Source organism: Balaenoptera ricei, chromosome 4, assembly GCF_028023285.1.
Source record: "Balaenoptera ricei isolate mBalRic1 chromosome 4, mBalRic1.hap2, whole genome shotgun sequence".
Classification (NCBI taxonomy): domain Eukaryota; kingdom Metazoa; phylum Chordata; class Mammalia; order Artiodactyla; family Balaenopteridae; genus Balaenoptera; species Balaenoptera ricei.
In genome coordinates this window covers 36319048-36344374 of record NC_082642.1, presented here as the reverse complement: position 1 = coordinate 36344374, position 25327 = coordinate 36319048, and the positions used below count along the sequence as shown (strand labels likewise).

Below are 25327 nucleotides of genomic sequence, written 5' to 3'. Positions count from 1 at the left end.
CCTATACTTAGGTAGAAAGTCCTCCTCTGAAACTGTTGCATCTTCAAAGAAAGAAAGAAATCTGTTTTAAGAGGAGACACAAAACTAATGGCAGGACCACTTGGAAAAATATTTATATACTCCGGTAGGCTTTTGTTGTTCTGTGGGGTTCTGAATTAGCTACTAGCTGTTTTTTACAGAAAGCTCTGTTAAAATGCCCATACGGTATACAATAGTGTAGTTATTCTGCCTTGCTGAATCAATGTCTCAGAGCAAAGTATAAACAGTAAGTTTTTTTAACAAGTTTTGTGTACCATGGGTCATAAAATTCGCTAAGCTCTGCCAATGAAATTAGTGTGGAAACATCTAATACGTTTGTCGTGATAAAATATTCTATATAACAAACCTCTTTAAAAGAAGGGGTGAAAATGAGTTTTGAATAGCTCCATGGACAGGATCGGTAAGTACCTTTGTAAAAAACTGAATAGTTGACGCTTGTATTTTAGGATTTTTTTTAAGGACATAAGTCTGTCAGAATCAAATTGATACACCTGTTCTATAACTATAAATTACAAAGTGATTTATTAAATTATATGGTTAAAGACAATGTCTTGCTTACAACAAGATCACTTTCGTTTTGTTTACATCTATCTCTTTTATGTCGAAGTAGCTGTCAGAATATCACAAGGGAACTGAAAACAGGTCTTTAAATACCTAATCATTTGTCTCTAAGAAAAGCAAAAAAGCACATCATATGCTTTAAGTTAACGTGCCACAAACCATCCTGGATTGAGTGCTTGCCTATGTTGGGCACAATACCCTGCCTATTACACACAATATCTCATTTAATCCCATTGTAACCCTGTGAGAACTGAGACTCAGATATAGTCAATAAACTGCCCAAGGACACTAAATTTTAGAAGCAAAATCTGAACCCTCGTGCTTGTTCTTTTCCTTTTGCTTTGCTGTTTCTGCACTCTGGGAGGGGGTGGGAGTGCCAGGGACAAAGGAACTGATGGTGAAGGAGCCGGACCTGACCCCACTCTGCCTTCAGCCTCTTCCACACTATTCATCATGGTCAGCCCCACATTTCTTTCAGAGCTCATGCTTTGCTGCTTTTCACAGACTCTGGACAAATTACTACTTTTGTGCCTTTGCTCATGTTTCTTGCACTCTTTCAGGATCGTGGTGTTCCCACAGGTAGTGGCAGAGCACTGGTCCTGCCAGCTCAAGTGTAGTACTTGCTTTGAGAAACACAATTCTGGCAGGCTTGGCGGGTGTGGACAGACACAGGTGGGCTTGTAACCTGGCCGTGCACCCTGGAGAGATGACCTCGGTTCCTCGGGCCTAAGTCAGGCATGGATGGGCTGGTGGTAGCCTACTGGGCAAGTTCCTTCTCCGAGAAAACAAAGCACTATATCTAGTCATTCCCTCCTTTTGGAATTAAATGACAAGTAATTTCTAAAATAACTTCTCTTGACCTTTATAACTGTTATCTGTGGACTTTGCAAACTGCTTTAATGTAGCATATCTGAAATGGACCTTGATCTACAAAATAAACATTTGTAGCTGTTAAAAACTACTATTTAAGAAACAGAACTTTTCATTTTTGCCCTTCTCCGGACACCTGCAAAATGACACGCTTTTATCTTTGGGTAATTCTCAGTCAACACTAAGATGTTTTTGGTTTTTTACATAATTAAGCATTTTAATTAATTCAAAAATTATACTTGCCTCTTGACAACACTTTGAAAGTTTGGAATTCCAATGTAGTTAGAAGGGGAAATTTTATGAAACACAGATAGTGGAATTAAACATGAACTAACTTTCTGAACTCTGAACGTGGGAATACAGAGAAGACCTCCGAGCTGCCGCGGAACCAGGCCCGCACTAGGGTCCAGGACTGTCCTCCGGGTTAAGGTTGCTGGTGTCACATCCTTAGGCACCTGGTTTTTCCTCCTGCCAATTACAAGGGGAATCCCCACTTCATTCCGCCACAGTTATGAATTCCTGGAAAGATCAACCTAGGAGTCCGAAGAGCCTGAAAAGCATCTTTATTATAGCACAGAGGGATAGTGTTCCCAACTACGGCCCTCAGTCGTCCAAAAAAAGTTTACCAAGCATGTGTAGTTCACTCTGTTAGGAAAAAGGAGAGAGTGCTGTAATTGAGAAGATTTCTGTTAAAAAAAAAAAAAGTCTGAGTCCTTCCTCCTCCCTACCTCCCTCTTCCTTATGTGACAGAGATTAATTGCTTTTCTACTGTGTGCCAGACCTGTACTGAGTGTTGTGGACACAAAGATGAGTAAAAAACATGTTTTTCGTCCTCAAAGAGTCTGCTATGTAATGGTTCAATAAACACATAAGCAAATAATTCAAATACAATATTATTGTTATCGGGTGTGTTCTACAGATACTACTAAGGAGCCCAGAATCAAGAACAATGAAGTCTTCCTGAGGAAGTGGTCAAGACCAGCTTCAGAATCATGGTGGATTTTCCAGTTAATACTTCATTCTCCAGTGGTGTCGGATAAATGAGGTGTAACTATATTTGGAAAGATTACTAGCTTGGGATTTACCGTGGTCATTCCTCTGGGATTTTAGTCTGTGAGTCTTTGCTAGAGAAGAAAAATAAAATTAAGAGTTATTTCAGGCTCTAGATGGGTCAATTTGTAAATTTTGTAGGAATCAACTTGAACTCCTCAGAAGAAATTCCTTTTTATAAACTGAAGATATTTTTGGATATTCTTTATACTATAACCACAGAACCACTTTATATAAAATCATCTATTTGAGCATTAAGCAAGGGTAATACAGAGAACCGTCTGTATCACTTTATGTAATTTAAATTTTTAATAATTTTTATACAAACTTTTATTTCATATATAGTAGATACTTATTCTCTGAGGATAATTCCATGAAAAGGCTCCTTAAAGTACAATCACTGAAAACTAGGATAAAACAGAGTAAATTGTGAAAAAATAAACCAAAGAATAGAAAAATAACCTGATTTTAACTCAGTTAAGAAAATCTCTACTATAACTGAAACAGTGTTCTAATTAGAAGGATAGTGAAAATTGAGTGTTTTATTGGCATGATTTTTTGTATGCCTGACAACACATTATTAGATTTTTTTACTGCATATTTGGTTTTTACAGTATAATAAATACATCATTTTTACAAAAAATATTAAGGTGCTTCATCAATTTTTCCAAGGGCCTCTCTCAGTCCTCTGACAGTCAAGTCACTTGGAAGAACTATTCTGTTGTCATCCTTGTTGGCTTTCTCGTTTATTGGTGGCTTGGAATGTGATCTCAGCAGTTCTTCATCATTTTAATTCATTTCATGAGATGTGAATAATTTCCAGTTTCACTTCATAGTCTAATTGAACTTGCCTTGTATTTGTTGAGAAACCAGTCTTTGACAGGATGAGCACATAGATAGATGCTGGTATTAAACAGAAATAACGTTTGTGTTAGGACTAATTTTGTCAGTGGTCTCTTCATTAGTATTTTCATTTTGTTATGGCTTTTGTTTCCCTATGTATTTTTTCGTATTTTTTAATTGTAGTAACTGGTATGGTATATTTCTTAACACCTAATAGAACATTTCATTTAATCTCTTTTAGTTATTTATATCATTACGTATGGAACTCACTTTATAAAAATTATAATCCTAACACAGAAACCAGCTAGAGTATGAAAAAAGATGATGATGGTGGTTGACAGCTGACATCTGTGAAGCTCCTACTGTGTGCAGGCGCTCTACATGGCAGTATATAGAGTAATCCTTCCCACAACCCGGCAAGGTTAGTGTCAATCATCCTGACTTCATGGAGAAGGGAACTGAGGAAATTCACACAGGTGGGGAGTGTCTTAACAGTTTAAGACAAGCCATTCTAGTTCTCACGTTTGTGCTCTGCACTACAATGTCTTTCCTTGGTGTAAAGAAGCATCCACTTCAGAGTTTAAATACAGTTTTTGGTGCATATAATATGAAATTCATAAAAACTTGATCAGTCCACAGTTGTAGGAATACATTTCTAGATTTTTATATACTTTGTCTATTAAGAAACTAGTAAAAATGTTTCTTGCTCCTGTTTGTTATTGTGAGAGAATCCACAAATACATACCCCTGTCTCAGCTGATTCAAGATTCAAAAGGGAAGGAAAGATGTGGAATTAATGAAATTAGCTTTCTAAAACAAACCTCATAAAATATAGTAGTGTTTTAAAAAACTACCTGACCTCATGAAGTAAATCTATAACTAACAGCTTGTTATTATAAAAGTGTCTATTTAATGGAACTTGTGATTGCCATTGGAATTGCAGTTATTTTACAATGTGTATTTTTCTATAACCCATTACTCTAGAATTACAAGATTCAGCTTTGATATATTCATGAGTTGAAGGAGGAAATACAGATATTTTACTCTTTTATAACTGCAGAATCTGGAATTTCAGATGGTGAATTTTCAGTTGTTTGAAAGTTTTATTTCTCATTCAAAGAGCAGCTTTGATCATGGCCTTTGGTCAAAGATGCTGTTTTTATTGTTAAAAAAAAAAGACTCTTCAACATCAAACAGTATAGGAGGAAGGAGTCTAAAATTAGCCTGTTAGGTCAGGCACATAGAACTCTGTGGTCCCAGGAATAATGGCATTCCTAGAAAACTGCCTCTTAAGATGAGTAAAACTTCAGAAGTTATTGCTTTATTGCCTTGGTTTTTTAAAAAACTGCTGTCCTCTAGCATGAATAACCAAATAATGATACATTTCACAGATAGAGCCATAAGGTGTCACTGAGCTTTCAGGTTTAGATCTTTTGGTTTCTTACATTCTCTCCTAAGAAAAATAATGGGATTACACTCTTGAAAGCTGTCAGATTCCTGTGAGTTATCGGTTCATGTACATACCATCTTATTTTTGGTATAACATGTCCCCAGAGACTAGCGCTATGGTTGTTCCTCCAGCACCGTGAGCTACCAAACCTGCTGAGGCATTAAGCATACTTTTGGCATACGCTCTTAGAAATGTGGGAACTTCCATGCTGAAGCCAGCCATCCAGCCATCAGGTCTGGTTTTCTGCTCTGAACGCAGTCTGTCTTGCATTAGAGGCAGGCATTAAGGTCCCTTGAGTTGCCTACTTGGGTAGCAACGTACAGAAGGGAGAAATTCCACTTTCATTGCATCCAGCGATCTTTTTACAAAGCATGAGGACTGATCTTTTGCAATTCTAGCCTAGTTAGTGTAACTGCAGCTACAGTCATATTTATTTAGGCCCCTAATCCCTAAATCAACCTTCTACACTGGGAATTTCAGATTAATTTTAGGTTAACTTTATATCAGCTTACAGAAAATCCTCTCACTTTTTTGCAAGAGGTTTACTACCACAACAGGTGTCATAAAAAACCACTACAAATCTAAGCCAAAATGGGAAAGAAAAAAACTCCAATCAACATCTTCACTGGACACACAGATATGGGCAAATCTACCACCACTGGCCATCTGATCTACAAATGTGATGGGACTGACAAAAGAACCATTGAAGATTCTGAGAACCAGGCTGCTGGAGATGGGAAAGGGCTCTTTCAAGTATGTTTGGGTCTTGGATAAACTGAGAGCTGAATACGAGTGTAGCATCACCACCGATATCTCCCTGTGGAAATTCAAGACCAGCAAGTGTGATGTGACCATCACTGATGCCTCAGGACACAGAGACTATCGAAGACCTGACGGCGGGCACGTCTCAGGCTGACTGTGCCGTTCCGCTTGCAGATGCGGGCACCTGCTGAATGTGAAGCAGGTGAATGGGCAGACCTGTGAGCGTGCTCTTCTGGCTGACACACCGGGTATGAAACAACTAGTTGTTAGTGTTAGCAAGGTGGAGTCCACTGAGCCACCCTGCCGCCGGAAGAAAAACAAGGAAATCATTAGGGAAGTCAGCACCTACGTTAAGAAAACAGGCTCCAACCCTGACACAGCAGCATTTGTGCCAAGTTCCGATTGGAATGGTGACAACATGCTAGAGCCAACTGCTAATGTGCCTTGGTTCAAGGGATGGGAACTCACTGGTAAAGACAGGAATGCCAGTGGAACCACTCTCCTTGAAGCTCTGGACTGTATCCTGCCACCAACACATCCAATTGACAGGCCCTGTGTCTGCCCCTCCAGGACGTCTACAAAACTGGTGGCAAAGGTGGTACTGTCCCCATGGAGGCTTGTGTTTTCAAATCCAGCGTGGTGGCCACTTTTGCTCCAGCCAACCTTGCAACTGAAACAAAGTCTGCTGAAATGCACCATGAAGCTTTGAGTGAAGCTCTTCCTGGGGACAACGTGGGCTTCAATGTCAAGCACATGTCTGTCAAAGATGTTCATCACGGCAACAGCAACATGGCTGTTAACAGCAGAAGAACCTACCAATGGAAGCAGGTGGCTTCACGGCTCAGGGAATTATCCTGAGCCATGCAGGGCAAATCAGTGCCGGCCATGCATCTGTGCAGGACTGTCACACAGCTCACCCCGCTTGCAAGTTTACTGAGCTGCAGGAGAAGCTTGATCGCCGTTCAGGGAAGAAGCTGGAAGATGGCCCTAAATCCTGGAAATCTGCTGATGCTCTGTGGTTGATATGGTTCCTGGCAAGCCCATGTGTGTTGACAGCTTCTCTAATACCCTCCTCTGGGTCATTTTGCTGTTTGTAACATGTGACAAACAGTTGCTGTGGGTGTCATCAACGCAGAGGACAAGAAGGCAGCTGGAGCTGGCAAGGTCACCAAGTCTGCCCAGAAAGCTCAGAGGGTTAAGTGAATATTATCCCTAATACTTGCCACCCGAGTCTTAGTCAGTGGTGGAAGAACGGTCTCAGAGCTGCTTCTCTCAACTGGACATTTAAGTTTAACAGTAAAAGAGTGGTTAATGATTACAGTTCATCATTAAGCTTTCAGAAGGAAAAGGAGAGTGTTTTGTGGACCATTTGTTTGTGAATGTGGCGGTTTTAAGTTATTAGTTTTTTAAATCAGTACTTTCTCATGGAAACAACCTGACCAAAAATCTGTCATAGAATTTTGAGGCCCATTAAAACAAAGTTTAATGAGGCAAACAATCCTCCCAAATCTCTTAGATATTTTATATCTGTTGCCTCTTTAGATACTAATAGCTTCATGTAGGAAGTGGAAAATACAAGCTCTTTCCATTGTTAATTACTGTTTTAGAGCTGTGAAAATTTCTCAAAAGCTCTATCAACTCAGTCCCCAGAACACGTTTCTGCTCTCTTCCATGTTTTGTTTCCCCATCTTTTTTTTTTAACCAAAAGCAGGGTTTTTTTTACTTTTAATTTTTAAAATTTTTTATCGAAGTATAGTTGATTTACAGTGCTGTTAATTTCTGCTCTACAGCAAAGTGATTCAGTTATACATATATATATACATTCTTTTTCATATTCTTTTTACTATGGTTTATCACAGGATATTGAATATCGTTCCCTGTGTTGTACAGTAGGACCTTGTTGCGTATCCATTCTGTATATAATAGTTTGCATCTGCTAATCCCAAACTCCCACTCCATCCCTTCCCCTCCCCCCACCCCTGGCAACCACAAGTCTGTTCTCTATGTCCGTGATTCGGTTTCAGTTTCATAGATAGGTTCATTTGTGTCATATTTTAGATTCTACATATAAGTGATATCATATAGTATTTGTCTTTGTCTGACTTACTTCACTTAGTATGATAATCTCTAGGTCCATCCATGTTGCTGCAAAGGGCATTATTTCATTCTTTTTTATGGCTAGGTAATATTCCATTGTATATATGTACCACATCTTCTTTATCCATTCCTCTGTCGATGGACATTTCGGTTGTTTCCATGTCTTGCCTATTGTGAATGGTGCTGCTATGAACATAGGGGTGCATGTGTCTTTTTGAATTATAGTTTTTTCTGGGTATATGCCCAGGAGTGGGATTGCTGGATCATATGGTAATTCTATTTTTAGTTTTCAAAAAGCAGGGTTTGTTTTGTTTTGCTTTTGCTTTGTTTCAGTGAACCCTGCATCGTTAATTTTTTCTCTTAACCTGTCTACATTCTTTGTACAACTTTTTGTCTTTTCTCAGTTCTATATTACTTTCCTGCCAGATTTCCTTTCCCGTCTTTGTCCTAAGTCTGCCCCTGTCCTGAATCGCTGTCAAGGCCTTTCCTGTGGCACTCAGTCCAGTGAGGCTGTGCTCACCCTGAGTGCAGTGGGCACCGGGCCCTGCTACCCAGCAGCTAATCATCAACACACAAAATGTGGAAATGGATTGGCTATAGACAAGTGTTCACTTAGATGATTAAAGAAACACTGACTAAATTCAAAACAAAGTAAACCCCACACGGGAATCTAGGAACAGAATGCCCTGGTTTTTTATAGGTAGCCTTTCTATATAAAGTATTCCAGGAAATAGGATAGAATCAAATTCATGAGTGTTAAAAGCTTTCTAAATAAATGTTTACTATATTTTCATAGGAAGGGTGTGAAAGGAAGAATGGATAGGTGTGCTCTGTGATATGGTGAGAAAACAAGGAGCTGTGAGAACGGCATTTTGATACTTAAGGACCGGGGTTGTAGAATGAGGAAATCCTAAGCTCCACCAGTGGTGGAGGTGGAACTACTGGATTCATCTGAATCTAAAGAGAAAAGATGTTGTTGAGCTCTGGAAATGGGAAGAAAAAGAGGTGAAGACAACCAAAGAACACCTCCAGCGGAAGATGCCAGGAGGAAGATGAACAGGCAAACAAAAACTGCCTGAGTGTAACTTTCTCATAAAACGGGAAGAGAGGAGGAGTGAAGGCAGAAAAGAAGAATCAATGTGGCTGTTGCTTATAAAGTTTTAAGTTTTCAAAAGATGCACTAGTTATTAAATTAGAGTGTGATGAGCCCTTTTTCTATGTGATGAAATCTACAACCAGTTATGAACATATTTTTAATGAATGGTGTTTTAAGATGTTGAGTACCTATACCTTACATACAGTATTATGGATATTTTATATTTTTCATTCAATGTCACTGATTTGTTCTCAGATTTTCTCAATTACCCATATTCTCAAAGTAGCGAGTTTTCTGCTAAGGCAACTATGTCACTGTTATTTAATTACCTACTTATCCATAAAATAAGAGCTGTTTTCCATTTAACTGGATATGAGAGAATAAGGCCAACAGCAGAAGAGAAGTGTTCTGGAAACACACTGGGGAGAGAAGGCAATTGCTTGTTGCAACTACATGCAACAAGCCTATGACTGTGAAACTGATATGGTCGTTGACATAGAACTGGAGGCGAATTGAGAATAACTAGAGAATCAAACTTCTGAATAATAACAGACATGGTTTTGAGAGGCATGAGGGAACTTTCTGGCATGGTGATAATGTTCAGAACTTTGATATGATTGCTGATGACATGGGTTTATTCCTATCTTAAAAGTCACTGAGCTGTAAGATGTATAAATAAAACTTAACGTTCACACATTTTGCTGTATGTAAGTTACATCTTACTTTTTTAAAGGCGGGGGAAAACTCACCTGAGTTCTAATGGGTACTTCAGACTAAGATATTATTTTAGTTTTTATTATTTCTACTGGATATACGCTGAGTATCATCTTTGAACTCTTCTTTAAAGGGATACCCTAGGAAGAAAAACTAGCCAATATATTTCATTTGTAACTGTCATGAGCTGAAATTTCCCAACACTAACCTCTGTTTCAGATTCCCACTGTTGCTTCTGCACTATTAGTTGGTGTCAGCAGGGGGTTAACAGCACTCAATTTAACCTTGCTATTTGTACTCTGTTTTGATTTTCTTCCTTTTTTCCTAATTTAACTTCCTTACATGGTTTCCCCCATTTTAAAGATGGTGCATGCACCATGGGGTCTGTACACTGAACGACCGTAGTGCAGATAAGCACACAATAAAAGCACATTTAAAGATAATGTGGAGCTACAAGACCTTTCTTTTTTTCTGGGAGCAAAGAGGTATTGCTGTGAAATCACTGGAACAAGAGGAAAATTGAGCAAGTCTACTCATGCTGTTATTTTTCTGAGAAGATTACAGACCTGTCTAAAATACGTATGAATCAGACAGGTATAGATTAATTATAGGTTATATGTCCAGACAGAGGGGCATCTCTGTGACTGTCCTACCTGCAGCTCGCCATGCACACAGGCTTCTCAGGCGAAGCACTTACTCTCCCTCCCCCACTTTAAAATTCTAGAACCTGTTGTGCCTGGGGCCAAATCCACTACTGTTCTCCCAATTCCCTCTCCTTCCCCTCTTGCCTGACCTGCCCCGCCCCCCCTTCCTTGGCCCTTCAATCCTATCAATGTTGACCCCTTCTGATTCAAAACACCGTCTCCAGCAGCAGAATGGGGGAGAACAGGTGAACTGAAGAGGGCGGTGCTGAAACCCCAGATCCGTCCCTTCCCCCCTCCAGAATCCTGCTGAACTTAAACATTCACCACTCTTATGAATGGTCTCTCTTTTTTCTTTTAACTTTATTTACTTTTACTGCTGTATCGTTGATGTACAATATTATATGTTACTGGTGTACAATATAGTGATTCACAAGTTTTAAAGGTTATGCTCTATTTACAGTTATTATAAAATATTGGTTATATTCCCTGTGTTGTATAATATCCTTCTAGCTTATTTTATATCTAAGAATTTGTACGTCTTACTCCCCATTGCTATATTACCCCTTCCCACTTCTCTCTTCCCCTGCTGGTAATCACTAGCTTGTTCTCTGTTATCTGTAATTCTGCTTCTTTCTTATTGTATTCACTAGCGTGTGGTATTTTTTAGATCCCACATGTAAGTGATATCACACAGTATTTGTCTTTCTGACTTACTTCACTTAGTATGATAATCTCTAGGTCCATCCATGTTGCTGCAAATGGCATTATTTCATTCTTTTCTATGGCTGAGTAATAATTCCATTGTACATATATACCACATCTTCTTTTTCCATTCATCTATTGATGGACATTTAGGTTGCTTCTATATTTTGCCTATTGTAAATAGTGCTGCAGTGAACACTGGGGGTGCCTGTCTCTTTCTGAATTAGTGTTTTTGTTTTTGGTTTGTTTGGGATATATGCCCAGGAGTGGAATTGCTGGATCATATGGTAGTTCTATTTTTAGTTTTTTGAGGAACCTCCCTACTGTTCTCCACAGTGGCTGCACCAATTTACATTCCCGCCAACAGTGCACAAGGGTTCTTTTTTCTCCACAATCTCACCAACATTTATTTGTGCTCTTTTTGATAATAGTCATTCTGACAGCTGTGAGGTGATATCTCCTTGTGGCTTTGATTTGCATCTCCCTGGTGATTAAGGATGTTGAGCATCTTTTCATATGGCCTGTTGACCACCTGCATTTCTCCTTTGGAAAAATGTCTATTAAGTTCTTCTGCCTATTTGTTAATCGGGTTGTTTGTTTTTCTGACGTTGAGCTGTGTGAGCTGTTTGTATGTGTTGGATATTAATCCCTTATCGGTAGTACCTTATGAATGGCCGTTGTCTTTCTCTGAGTGGGTACTGAGTAAAACACCAGATTGGCGGAAATAGCTCAAATTCTGGCAATCCCATAAGAGACTCTCTCCCTTGGAGTTTAAACAGGAAGGAGAGCCCAGCTTCCCTGTCCTCAGCCCGCAATTCCCTTCATTTCAGACCCCCCTCCCCCTTTGCACAATTCCAGCACATTCCTCTCCTAGTCTGGGCCTGAGCTTCCACTCGTTTCATGTGCTGGGCACCAGGCACCAAAGTGAAAACAACAACAAAAACACGTCCAGTGACTTGGAGGTGAGGGAGACCCAGATCTCAGGGAAACATACATTCCAGTTATCCCAAGTAGGGATCCTGAAAGCATTTCTCCACAGATGCATTGCTTTGGTGATTAGGGAGTATAATAATTCAAGGACTATTCTACTATAATACTGTAATAGTCTACTACTGCACTGGGTGATATATATCCTGGTTTACACCTGTTGTCCTGGCATATTTATTTTTAATAACAGCATCCCCTTTCACTCCCCAAAAGTTTGGCAGATAAATTATATGTTCACTCGAGTCATAACAAAATGGACCTCTCAGGGGAGGTTGGGATTGTTTAACAAAAACCCAAAATATAAGCAAATGACATTAAGTATTTCAAAGTCAATGTGGTAATAGTTATGTCTGAAAGTATTACAAATGCAAATGTTCATTAAATGTTCTTCAAAACAAAACAAAAAACTCTTTGGAAAGAGGACTGTCATTACTACGATGTAATGCGTACATTATGCCTACAGCACTGCTATATAATTAATGTGGAATAACCGCCTAGTATTTAAAACATTAAGTCAGATGGCAAAAAATCTTCATAAAAGAATAAACATTTCAATTGGGAATTTTTCAGCTTTAATAATAAAATTAAATGTTTAAATTTTTCTTGTTCCCAGTTCTTTATAATTAAAGGTAGCCAATCACGGGCCGTCAAGAGATACTGACTTTAAAATTTGACAAATGTTTTACATTTATCTTTCTTTTTACCTTTGTAAAAGACATTGCCTCCTATAAATTATACTGCACATTTAAATGTATAGGTATGGATCTGAATTAGTAAAACATGCTTTAGTAAGAAAACAGTTTGTTCTCTGATTTAATACTAATCAACCATTGTTAATGTGCTATAAAATACTACTTAAGAGAGATACCGATTCCAATTATTAAAGTTAATGGCCTCAGTTGTCTCATCTTGCCTTAGTCTAGGACATTAAGCATGCAGAACCCATAATTTAATTACCACCTGTTAATATTGGCTCTAAGTTCATTCCTCTCCTTTCAGGATGTAACTCAGAAATGAGCCAGTTAAAAACCACTATTTTCCTTCTCAAAACACCAGACTGCTAACTACACCCACAGGATACTGATCACAGATTTGCTGGGACTTTCAAGATGGAATTTGTTGCCTCTTGCCTTTAGGGATTGCTAAATAAAATTATTATGTTTGTCCGTTTATCGTTCTAATTGTTTAAATCTCTAGATTCTATAAAGAGATTATATTTTCTTCCTTTAATATATTTATATACCTTTAAAACCATTCAAGAAGTGGAGAGTTATGTCTTTCTATAATAATAAAGGGCAAAAATAAAAAGAAATCTACACCCTTATTCCTATTTGGACATCATGAGATGTGAAAAAACATCAAGAGGATGTGGCACAGAAAGAGGGTTAGCTTATCATGAAATCCCATTGATATGCACTGGAGAAACATACCGTTCATTTACAGGAATTTATTAGAAACTTTGTCCCCTGTACCCTCCTGATCTATGTACATTCCACTGAAATCTAATTTTATCACTTCACCCAAGGGAATCAAACTCTGGGAAATTAATTTGTGCTAACCAAACTCACAAGAGATTGATTTACAGACGAGTAAATCACTTTTTAATTTGCCATGAGAAAGCGACCTGATCCAAGAACCAGAAAAATTCATCTGATGTTTCTGAGTTCCCGCTACTCTCAGTTGAGGCACTACAGTGAATACAGAGGTGAAAAGCACTTGGTCTTTTAACAGGTTCATAACCTGGTGAGAGGTCTTGGACAACGACACACCCAAGTCAGATGACAGTAACTGCGTGAGTGACCTGCAGTGGTTCAATGTAGAGAGGAAGCTGCCTTCTTTCTGCTACGTAGACTCTGAAAGTTAGGAAGCCAAATTATACTGCAGATGGATTTTTGGTGGATGCGTTTTAAAGTAATACATGTCTCTCAAGACATTATTGGTTAATAAATTACCTTTCCCTTTTCTCTGCATGTTTGTGTATAAAGAACCGTGACCATATGTCTATAATTAGGGCATCTTTGCTCTTGGATATGTTTCTGACACTCTGCAAATGTTTTTAAACTATAACATATCCAGATCCACGAAAAGCCCCTTCTTACTCTGGTTGTTATTACAACATCTATCTCTCTACTTCTGTGCTCTAGAGTCACCGCTAACTTGTAGGCTGACTCTAAAGTTAGTGCATAAGGCAAAAATTATATATAGTCAGAGTACTGTTAAAAATTCCATAAATAGCCTATAAGTTAGAGTATAAGTGGGTTTCTTAAAACAATATTCAGTAGAATATGTATAATGTTCAGTAAAACATGATATAATAAGGAATACATAATCCAAAAGTATTTTACTTGCAGTATTTTAATATAAAGTATTTACATAAAGGAACTTATATAAATTAAATGTATGTATTGTGCATGTCCTCTGTCATAACACCCATACTTGTAGATTTCTTCCATTGGATAAATTTCAGGTGGGCCGCTACCTAACAATATGTATTGAGATACTTGTCTTTTACATCACAAGACAGATTGTGATGCTTGTGAAAAACTTTCCTGTAGCCAGTCTATTTTAGACATTTTATGTGGATACTTATTAGCTTCAGTCTCAGGCATCTCTCCTAGATGTGGATGTTAGTCATGCTTTTCTCTAATTACTATATCCACCCAAACATACCGTGCAACCGGCTGGCACTGAGCCCATGTTCTGTCTCTAACAGTGGGCAGCTAACTAGCCTACAAGGAAATCAAACCCCTGACCTTGATGTGATTTGCACTGCACTCCATCAGCTAGGCCTTGGTGCCCACGTGCCTGGAATGATAACATCGTTTCACTTAGCAAGCACACCGGAAGCACCAGTAGCTGTGTATGTATGCTTCAGCCGGCATCCAAAGTATGTTACTATGTGACTTTGCTCGCTATCATGTAATTTTAGGTAATCATTAGTGATAGTTTATGGTACTAACTGTTGCCTGATTATTTTCACAGTGAGATCAATATTATTTCTACCTTTAGGAGACCAGAGTTTGATGGATGTGCAAAAGCCTTGATGTGAAAGAAACCAGGAGGATGGTTTCCACATCTACTAGGTCAGTGGTCAATTTATCTATTAGATCCACATCTACTAGATCAGTCAGTAGTCAATTTATCTATTAGATCCACATGTACTAGATCAGTCAGTAGTCAATTTATCTATTAGATCCTCGTCATTATGTGGAATACTGGGAGGACTTGGTGAAAGATGGTTTTTAGAATCTGAAATTGAAAGTGAACAGAGCTTGGGCTCTGGAATACAACAGGTGTGTGTCAATTTCACCTGCCCAACTTACTGGCAGTTCCTTATCTCAGTTCCTTATCTCCCTTCTGGTTTTTTGAGACAATTAAATGAAATAACAAATAAAGTGCTTAGCATAGTGCCTGGTATATAATTAGAGCTTAATAAATAGCTTAATAAATACTATTTGTTTTTTTCATCTTAATAGCGATATTTGAAATTTCAAGTTTTCAACAACTTTTACCTATCTCTTGTATGTGTACCTGTATCAGATGAAAACCTGTAGTTAATTTCATTTTTCTCCCTAGAAACAACTACATATATATAACTACATTTATGCTAATGAGGACACAATAGTCATTACCAACTCCCAACACCTATTTTTGGTGTCTTAAAGTTAGTTATTCCTCCCGTGATATTTTCTTAATCTGCTATAATGTGAGATTTATGGCTACAGCTGAGAGGTATTTAAAAGCAGAACAGGAAACCGCACAAGTTTCTTAAAGTAAGAACACAAAGTGAGCTCAGGCACATGATGTTTATATACCTATCTAAAAAGAAAATTTAGTCAGAAAGCAGAATATACTCAAAGCTAACCACAAGTGAGGAGTAAAAGAATACCACAGTTTACTTTAAAATTATACACATCTTACTTTCATTTAGTGTATACAGGAATTTTGTAAAAAACTTTTTTTTCTTTAAATTTCAAAGCTATGTGTCCCCCACCTGAATAATTCTAATTCTACTGTGGTACTGATTATACTCTACAACTAAAGCTGAATATGAGGTGTGTTCTGTCCTTCGCAACCTTAATAGCATGTGTGCTATGTAACCAAACCCTATCTTCTGCAGGGACCAGCTAGTCAAGCTCATGTTTCTCAAAATATGTCAGCTGTCAGCAGCAAAATGTTTGCAGGCAGCGCTCAATTTTTTTATTCATGTGTAATAGATGTATTTACTTAAGACTTTTAAAAGTGTGTTGATTAAAAAATTCAGTAAGAAAATTAGTATAGACACAACCGGCTGAAGTTGTGGAGACTGCACAAAACAAAGGTGGATATTTGATGGTATTTTAACTTAAAATATTATTTGTCTTGACGGACCTATACTTTACTTAAGAGAAGAATAACATTAATACTAATCTTGTTTGACAAATCTCTGACTCCCGTTATTACATTTTTAGAAGCAGTGATTTGCTAACATCTGTGCAAACTCTGTTGTGGTCTATAGACTTGTCAGATACTGAAGTGTTTCTTTAAAATTAGTGCTGCTATATTTGTATTTACATCTTCAGGAGAAGGGCTCCCTTTCAAAATCCCTTTGCTGTACACCTGAAACTAACACAATAATGTTAATCAACTATATTCCAAAACAGAATTAAAAGTTTTTTAAAAAAGTATATTGATACTGTTTCATCAAGAGACTGAACGTCTGGGGAATCATTAAGCACTGGAGATTTTTAAATGTAAATTATAAAGTAACTCTTCACACCTGAAGAAACGTTCCACAGAGATTCCCTTATATTTCTTCAAGACTGTGTACCGACTGAGTTCTAACTACATCTCAGGCATGGTGCTAAACCCTGGGTACAGAGGGGTAAACAAAATGGACATGGTTCCTATCTTCCTGACTCACTCAGCTAATGGGAGAGACAGGAGACAACTAAATACACCTCTCTGAGGAGGTGACATTTCCGTTGAAAATCTGAGAGGGGTAAGGGCAGGTTAGGTGCAAGTAGAAGCAAAATGTGCAGAGACCAGGGGCTGAAGGGAATATGGTCTGTTAGACAAACTCAAAGTAACCGCGTGTAGGGGGGCCTGCTGAGGGAGGGGATGAGCAGGAATCCCCACCAGGTAGTGTCGCTTGACAATAAATTAACTCCCAGCAAAAATGGACAACCTGGATGGACACATTCTTAGAAATGCACAACCTTCCGAGACTGAACCAGAAGAAATAGAAAATATGAACTGACCAATCACAAGCATTGAAATTGAAAATGTGATTAAACATCTTGCAACAAAAAAAAGCCCAGGACCAGATGGCTTCACAGGTGAATTCTATCAAACATTTAGAGAAGAGCTAACACCCATCCGTCTCAAACTCTTCCAAAATATAGCAGAGGGAGGAACACTCCCAAACTCATTCTATGAGGCCACCATCACCCTGATACCAAAACCAGACAAAGATGTCACAAAAAAAGAAAACTACAGACCAATATCACTGATGAACATAGATGCAAACATCCTCAACAAAATACTAGCAAACAGAATCCAACAACACATTAAAAGGATCATACACCATGATCAAGTGGGGTTTATCCCAGGAATGCAAGGATTCTTCAATATACACAAATCAATCAATGTGATACACCATATTAACAAACTGAAGGAGAAAAACCATATGATCATCTCAATAGATGCAGAGAAAGCTTTTGACAAAATTCAACACCCATTTATGATAAAAACCCTCCAGAAAGTGGGCATAGAGGGAACTTACCTCAACATAATAAAGGCCATATATGACAAACCCACAGCCAACACTGTCCTCAATGGTGAAAAACTGAAACCATTTCCACTAAGATCAGGAACAAGACAAGGTTGCCCACTCTCACCACTATTATTCAACATAGTTTTGGAAGTTTTAGCCACAGCCATCAGAGAAGAAAAAGAAAGAAAAGGAATCCAAATCAGAAAAGAAGTAAAGCTGTCACTGTTTGCAGATGACATGATACTATACATAGAGAATCCTAAAGAAGCTACCAGAAAACTACTAGAGCTAATCAATGAATTTGGTAAAGTAGCAGGATACAAGATTAATGCACAGAAATCTCTTGCATTCCTATGCACTAATGATGAAAAATCTGAAAGTGAAATTAAGAAAACTCTCCCATTTACCATTGCAACAAAAAGAATAAAATACCTAGGAATAAACCTACCTAAGGAGACAAAAGACCTGTATGCAGAAAATTATAAGACACTGATGAAAGAAATTAAAGATGATAGAAATAGATGGAGAGATATACCATGTTCTTGGATTGGAAGAATCAACATTGTGAAAATGACTCTACTACCCAAAGCAATCTACAGATTCAATGCAATCCCTATCAAACTACCAATGGCATTTTTCACAGAACTAGAACAAAAAATTTCACAATTTGTATGGAAAAACAAAAGACCCCGAATAGTGAAAGCAATCTTGAGAAAGAAAAACGGAGCTGGAGGAATCAGGCTCCCTGACTTCAGACTACATTACAAAGCTACAGTAATCAAGACAGTATGGTACTGGCACAAAAACAGAAATATAGATCAGTGGAACAGGATAGAAAGCCCAGAAATAAACCCACACATATATGGTCACCTTATCTTTGATAAAGGAGGCAAGAATATACAATGGAGAAAAGACAGCCTCTTCAATAAGTGGTGTTGGGAAAACTGGACAGCTACATGTAAAAGAATGAAATTAGAACACTCCCTAACACCATACACAAAAATAAACTCAAAATGGATTAAAGACCTAAATGTAAGGCCAGACACTATCAAACTCTTAGAGGAAAACATAGGCAGAACACTCTATGACATGAATCACAGCAAGATCCTTTTGACCCACCTCCTAGAGAAATGGAAATAAAAACAAAAATAAACAAATGGGACCTAATGAAACTTAAAAGCTTTTGCACAGCCAAGGAAACCATAAACAAGATGAAAAGACCACCCTCAGAATGGGAGAAAATATTTGCAAATGAAGCAACTGACAAAGGATTATTCTCCAAAATTTACAAGCAGCTCATGCAGCTCAATATCAAAACAACAAACAACCCAATCCAAAAATGGGCAGAAGACCTAAATAGACATTTCTCCAAAGAAGATATACAGATTGCCAACAAACACATGAAAGAATACTCAATATCATTAATCATTAGAGAAATGCAAATCAAAACTACAATGAGATATCATCTCACACTGGTCAGAATGGCCATCATCAAAAAATCTACAAACAATAAATGCTGGAGAGGGTGTGGAGAAAAGGGAACCCTTTTGCACTGCTGGTGGGAATGTAAATTGATACAGCCACTATGGAGAAGAGCATGGAGGTTCCTTAAAAAACTAAAAATAGAACTACCAAACAACCCAGCAATCCCAATATCTCAGGCATATACCCTGAGAAAACCATAATTCAAAAAGAGTCATGTACCACAATGTTCATTGCAGTCCTATTTACAATAGCCAGGACATGGAAGCAACCTAAGTGTCCATCAACAGATAAATGGATAAAGAAGATGTGGCACATACAATGGAATATTACTCAGCCATAAAAAAAAACGAAATTGAGTTATTTGTAGTGGGGTGGATGGACCTAGAGTCTGTCATACAGAGTGAAGTTAAGTCAGAAAGAGAAAAACAAATACTGTATGCTAACACATATATATGGAATCTAAAAAAAAAAAAAAATGGTCATGAAGAACATAGGGGCAAGACGGGAATAAAGATGCAGACCTACTAGAGAATGGACTTGAGGACACGGGGAGGGGGAAGGGTAAGCTGGGACAAAGTGAGAGAGTGGCATGGACATATATACACTACCAAACGTAAAATAGCTAGTGGGAAGCAGCCGCATAGCACAGGGAGATCAGCTCTGTGCTTTGTGACCACCTAGAGGGGTGGGATGGGGTGGGATAGGGAGGGTGGGAGGGAGGGCGACGCAAGAGGGAAGAGATATATGTATATGTATAACTGATTCACTTTGTTATAAAGCAGAAACTAAGACACCATTGTAAAGCAATTATCTTCCAATAAAGATGTTAAAAACAAAACAAAACAAAACACCACAGCAGAGCTAACACTATTACTTTACCTTGATTGCAAAGGGAGAACTATTAAGAGAATTTGAGTACCATGAATAAAAAAACTCCATAAAATTGCTAAACTTCTCTCTTTATTCTATAAAAAACCCACCAAGACATCCTTTTGCTAAAATTTCTGCAAACAGGGTCTCTGATGGCTCAAGTCACCTCAGTCACTACCGGCAAATGGACGTGGGAAGGGCCACAGGAATGCCCTTCAGGATTTAACACTGCATTTGAATTGCCCTCTTCTTGCCCGTTTGCCAGTCACCACCTGTGCCACAGTGTACACCCAGCCATGCCTCCCCTGAATCTAGGAAGGAGATACAGAACTGGCTCTGTGCTAACAGGACCCACGATGATGACAGTATAAAGAGGGGGCAGTCTGTGAGGACAGTCCCTTCCCCTTGCCTGGGTAACAGGGTTCCGGCCCCTATGCCTTCTCCTCATACTTAACGCACAGGCTTCACAGTCAGGAAGACATCTTCCTGAGCACTGGCCTCCCCGACCTTCACCCTCCGGGCCCCACGTGCGCAATTCTGTTGAAGTGCTTACATGCCTGCTGTCAATGACTTTGGTCTGAGGGGTTTCTCAGTCCATGTAAACAGTGTAGATATCGTTCTTTTATTACACCTTTGAGTATGCTTTTCTTTGATTCAGAATTGGATTGGCTAATGATGTTCTGTATTTCAGGTACATTGTGGCTTACCTTTGTTTTTTTTTTTTAAATGAACAGTCATGGGCTCTTAAGAACAGTATACAAAATAATTAAGTTGGGTAAGTGAATTCCAGGGCCTAAGTACTAAGGTGGATAAACCAAGTTTTGAAATATAACCAGGGTAGAAGTTGGGAACTGCTGTATTTTCATTTTCAGTCATCTTGTTTTGTGACTCATTGCGAGAATCCACAGGATTCTGATTTTTGGTGGCATTTGTGAATGGGGCCTTGATGCTTCCTGCTCTCTTCACTGGAAAGGGCATTTTATTTGATGCTTCTTTTCTAATGAAGAACTTGAGATCATCTCCCTGTTGATCTCTTTTATTTTCCCACATTTCAAACAATCTGAAGATTGTATTAGCAGCGTACTTTTATAGGTTCACGGTAAGATTACAGCGTAGACTAGCACTGGATTCAGATCAGATCAGATGATCAGATATGGTTTCCTTCTAGGTGTGTAAAGAAATGTGTAGAAAGATATCCCGGCAGCAAAATGAGAAAAGCTATCTGACATCTCACTAAATCTATAGACCGCATTGTCCATGAACAGAAAACGGCAAACGATCATAAACCGTTAGTTTACGCAATGTCTCAGAAGGTAGGTTAGGGGTACTTTTTCAAGTATAGGATCAGGTTTGTTTTAAAAAAAAATCTCTAAGGTGATTGTGTGTCTGTGTGTGTGTGTGTCAGTCATTCTTTCAAAGCTCTGCACTGCTCCTCAGGACCTTCCTGCCAGCATCCTGCTGGCTGAAATGCTGGTACATAGAGCATCTCTTGCCCTTCTGAATTACAGAGTATCAGTCAGGAAGGGAAAGGGACAGATTACTTGTAAAAGACAACATCTTACAAGTATCACTTAGAAGCGCCTGCTAATACTTTCTGCTACCAATGAGAATTCAGTTCACGGTCAATTTATTCTCTTTGGGAGCATGATTCAGAAAGTCCCGTTTCAGGTACGTGACTTACTTTTAGATGAAAATAAAGGAGCTTTCTTTGGTACTTTGTTGGTTATGATAACACTTTTTTTGGATGCCAGTTTCCCAGTGTTTCAAGGCCACTGTGACCTGGAGAGTGAAGATGCAGACTGAGAAGGTGAAGGTGGGCAGCTGCTGACCACAAGGGACTCTCATACGGTTACGCTGGCAGGTCTCCACAGTCCTTCTCCTACTTACTCCTTTCCCATCCTGAGGATAATTTACTCTAATGTAACCCATTTTAAAAAAATTATTTTACTTAAGTATAGTCGATTTACAAGGTTGTGTTAATTTCTGCTGTACAGCAAAGTGATTCAGTTACACATATATATACATTCTTTTTCATATTCTTTTCCATTATGCTTTTATCACAGTATACTGAATACAGTTCCCTGTGCTATACAGTAGGACCTTTTTGTTTATCCATTCTCTATGTAACAGTTTGCAGCTGCTCACCCCAAACTCCCACTCCATCCCTCCCCACACCCCTCCCCCTTGGCAACCACAAGTCTGTTCTTTATGTCTGTGAGTCTGTTTCTGCTAAGTTCATTGTGTCATATTTTAGAGTCCACATAGATATCATATGGTATTTGTCTTTCTCTGTCTGGCTTACTTCACTTAGTATGTTAATCTCTAGGTCCATCCATGTTGCTGCAAATGGCATTATTTCATTCTTTTTTATGGCTGAGTAATATTACATTGTATATATGTACCACATCTCCTTTATCCGTTCCTCTGTTGATGGACATTTAAGTTATTCCCATGTCTTGGCTATTGTGAATAGTGCTGCTATGAACATAGGGGTGCATGCATTCTTTTTGAATTATAATTTTGTCTGGATATATGCCTGGAGTGGGATTGCTGGATCATATTTGTAGTTTTCTGAGGAATCTCCATACTGTTTTCCACAGTGGCTGCATCAATTTACATTCCCACCTACAGTGTAGGAGGTAACATAACACATTTTTTTTTTTTTTTTAGCAAATTTATTTATTTATTTATTTATGGCTGTGTTGGGTCTTTGTTGCTGTGCGTGGGCTTTCTCTAGTTGCGGCGAGCAGGCTTCTCATTGCAGTGGCTTCTCCTGTTGTGGAGCACGGGCTCTAGGCGCGTGGGCTTCAGTAGTTGTGGAGCATGGGCTCAGTAGTTGTGGCTCACGGGCTCTAGGGCACAGGCTCAGTAGCTCTGGCGCACGGGCTTAGCTGCTCTGCGGCATGTGGGATCTTCCCAGACCAGGGCTCGAATCCGTGTCCCCTGCATTGGCAGGAGGATTCTTAACCACTGTGTCACCAGGGAAGTCCCATAACCCATTTTTTAAAACAGTTGCTGTAACTTGAGAGATTTTTAACTTTACCTATCACTGATAATACACCAGGATTAACAATTGTATTGTCTGTAGTTTACAAAATGTAACAAAATAAGATAATTTAAATTACATTACTCTTTATAAGTACTGATACTTAAAAAAAACTAAACAACTGATTTTACTGTGAGCATATCAATGGCATTTTGGGGAAAGTTTATACTCATATTTTTAAATGAACCCAAAATTTTTATTTTGGAAGAAACAGTATTCACTACACATAATTCATTATTTTACATTTACTACTCCTAACCAAATTAAGCACCTAAAAAAAAAATTTTTTTAAATCACAGCATTGCTTGAGGGTATAAAAAATAAACAGGACTTCCCTGGTGGTGCAGTGGTTAAGAATCCACCTGTCAATGCAGGGCATACGGGTTCGAGCCCTGATCCGGGAAGATCCCACATGCCGTGGAGCATCTAAGCCCGTGCGCCACAACTACTGAACCCGTGAGCCTAGAGCCCGTGCTCCACAACAGGAGAAGCCAGCGCAATGAGAAGCCCACGCACCTCAACAAAGAGTAGCCCCTGCTCACCGCAACTAGAGAAAGCCCGCACGCAGCAACGAAGACCCAATGCAGAAATTAATTAATTAATTAAAAAATAAACAAACAGAGAGCCCACTTAACTAGAGTTAGGAGACCAGAAGGGGGAGCTCTCACACCCTGCAACTATAGCAAAGCCCAACAGGAAGGAGAAGGACTCGGCCAATGAAAAGTCACAGACCCTTTGTTTATTACAGCCCTCCCAACTTCCTTTTCCTCTCTATAGAAGTATTTTCCTTTCCTTGCCAGGGACTTTTGCACGTGGCTCGTGGCTCGCTATGGTTGCAGACTGTGAATTGCAGTTCTCCGCTAATCCCAAATGAACTCATCTTTGCTGGAGAAGTATATGGCAGTCAGCGTGTCTCAGGTCAACCTGGGCTTCACTGTACGGAGATAATTAAAGTCCATGCTCTGAGCAGCATTTAGGTTTATGAGTACAAGGAAATTATACCCCTCAAAACAAATACCTGTTATAAGTTTATTGTGTAGTTTTTCTACAGTTTCTTTATACATTTAAAAGCATGTGCAAAGGACCAGGCAGGAGAAAGAATGGTGTTTTTTCACTGAATTGCTAGATCAGCCCTTCATCCTGCCAGGAGAGAAAAGGTAACTGGGATAAACAGGTGTAAATTATAAAGGGTGTTGTAATTCACCTGAAAGAGTTTATACTTTACCTGAAGGCAAAAAAGAGCAGTTGAAGAGTTTTAAGTGCAATAACATTTTTGGGTTTGGACACAGTGAATTTAAGGTATCTGTGGAACATCCATGTGGAAACGTTCAGTAGGCAGTTGAACATACAGTAGCGAACTTAAGAAAAAAGCACTAGATCAGGAGTATAGATTTGGAAGTCCAGCAAATAGATGGTCGTGAAATAAGGGGGAGTAGATGAAATCACCAACAAGTATATAGAATGAGAAAGAAGTCAACTGGCTTTTAAGAATTGAGCAGAGGAAGAAGTCAGCTTCTAATTTTCCCTTAATCATCACTTCAAAAATACACGCCCTGCTCCAATACAGATTTCAAAACAGACTTCAAAGTTTTCAAATAACTCCGTATGTCTCTAATTAGAACTAATCTTTTTCTTGCTGTTTATATCACATTATCCTTTGATTTTAGTCGCAGCCATTATTTGTACCCTCTGTCCCTTTTTGCAAGCTACTGTTTTAGAATCACTTTCTTTTCAACAGCTTTGCTGCAAAGGGATCATTTTATATTTGACTATTTTATCCACTTATTTCTTCAATTTTTTTTTTTCGTTTTGTTTAATTACTGGTATGTTTTCACAGTGGTTATCTTCATTTCTAAACGCAAATGTATATTTTAGGTACTTTATGTGTTAAATGGGCATCTGTGGGCCAGTCTGTGAACCTAACGTTATTATTCTTCGGAAAAGTGCATTCTGAGTTTCTGTTACTTATTTTGAAGAAATCTGGGGATATAACTTGCTTTAAGTTAGAAGCCTGGCTACCTCTGGATCCTTATTTGGCTCAGTTTTACCTCATTTCTTTAAGTATGATGATATACTCTTATGCTATAGAACTTTTAAACTAAATTATTCTATATTATTATGCCGATAAGATTTACTCAAAGGCACGTGAACAGGCAAACAGTCTCTATCCCCATCAGTGAAATGCATTATTTCTAATGAAAAAAAAAAAGATTTCCGTTTCATGTCATAGAAAACTATTAATAAATTAAGTCCACAATTTTTCTAAGCACTGAACATGTTCAAAATGCTGTCTTACACTAGAGGAGGGAGGAACATTTCTACACTGGAAAATCAGCCCTTTGGACATTTATTATTT

General features: G+C 38.5%; 1 protein-coding gene and 1 pseudogene across 1 annotated transcript in view; one reads left to right on the top strand and one right to left on the bottom strand.

Moving 5' to 3' along the window:
* LOC132364607 (ubiquitin-conjugating enzyme E2 E2) overlaps positions 1-25327 on the bottom strand; it is a 360874-nt gene that overhangs the window by 235084 nt on the left and 100463 nt on the right. The gene's annotated exons all lie outside the window — the stretch shown is intronic.
* Positions 5405-6778, top strand: LOC132365258 (elongation factor 1-alpha 1-like; annotated as a pseudogene).